We start from the raw sequence: 1,444 nt of genomic DNA on the forward strand, positions 1-1,444 counted from the left end.
GAAGGGAGAGTGATAAGAAACTAATGACAGAGCTTCAGAGTTGGGATTTAACCCCTTCCTTCCTGTCTCTTGAGTTAAATTAATGCAGTTTGAGCCCAAAAAGAAAATGGCTCTTTCAAAAACAACCCTAGAAATGATGGGCTTGACTCTTTCCAGGCATCAACATACACCATCTAGAAACTCCTCAGCTGTCTTCTCCTTGGGGTCTGACAAAATGAACAACAAATCCTTAGATAATTACTATCTATAAAACCTGTTTTATGCTAGTACATGACAAGGACCTTTTACTTCTACCAAAAAAAAAAAATACATGCAATAGTATCCTCTTTTTTTATTCCCTGTATCTTTATTTTCCTTTTTACATCTGTGACTCCAGAAAGGATCCAAAGTGCAGGTGCACAGCCTCTGCTCTGGGTTTCATGGAGAGTTCCTTTAACCTTGTGTTTTAGATCCTTAAGGTACAGGACTGACCTTACAAGGGCTCAGAAAAGGGTTGAAAATATTTTATCCTGGTCCTCTCTCTCTTTCTCACCTGAGCCACATACAAACAAGTGTGATATCATGTTGCAAGGCAATGATAACGATTTGCTTCTAGGATCACAAGAATAGATATTCAGGCACGGCAAATATTTCCATTATCTCACTCCAGAGACTATGAATGTATATCCAAGCCCTCCACATACCCTCTAAAATATTCTTCCACACCTCGCAGAGTAAGGCCTGCAGTTAATTGCATATTTTACCTCTTCCTGAATCCATCTTCCCTCAGTGGGTTATTCTAGTCTTTATCACCAGGCCCCAATACTAACTGATCATAAACAAGTAGACTCCTCTGATAGCAGATAAAAAAGACTAATACTAAAACTGTTACTAGAAACAAAGATGTGATGGAAAAGGCTAGCTCAGTCTTTAAGATGTAGGATTTTATGCAAGAGAACAATAAAATGAAGTAAATCTGTTGAAGTAAGGATAAAACAAACCGTTCATCAACAGTAGTTAGTTATTTTTAGATCTCATTTTCAGTGAGTCAGCATGAAAAGAGAACATGGTAAAAACACAACAAATAAGTTAGACTATCATACTAGCAAAATACTATGCAATAATAGCAGAAAATACATTCACTCTCAAATGTACATGGAAGATTCTTCAGAAAAAATCCAGGCATTAAGCTAAAACACACCTCAATGTTTTCTTTGTTTTTTGTTTTGTTTCTTTAAATAATCAAACCACATGGCCAAGCCCAGAGAAATGGCTCAGCAGCTGAAAACATTTGCTGCTCTTGCAGCAATCCATGTCAAGAAGTCCCTAAGTGCCTGCCCATGACTCCAGCTCTGTGAGATCTGATGCCCTCTTGCCGCTTCCTTGGGCAGCTGAAGCTACAAGCTCATACACACACATACACATAGTTTAAAATAGTAAAAATTCAATTAAAAAATTCCCATGT

At 37.7% G+C, this 1,444-nt stretch overlaps 1 non-coding gene across 1 annotated transcript; it reads right to left on the bottom strand.

Annotated features, from left to right (window-relative positions):
• Positions 1-362: 362 nt before the first annotated feature.
• On the bottom strand, positions 363-484 carry LOC127214609 (small nucleolar RNA SNORA26). Its single transcript, XR_007833878.1, has one exon. It is a non-coding gene; the product is annotated as a small nucleolar RNA SNORA26 (small nucleolar RNA).
• Between the last annotated feature and the right edge of the window lie 960 nt (positions 485-1,444).

This window comes from Phodopus roborovskii, unplaced genomic scaffold (genome assembly GCF_943737965.1).
Source record: "Phodopus roborovskii unplaced genomic scaffold, PHOROB, whole genome shotgun sequence".
NCBI classification, from domain to species: domain Eukaryota; kingdom Metazoa; phylum Chordata; class Mammalia; order Rodentia; family Cricetidae; genus Phodopus; species Phodopus roborovskii.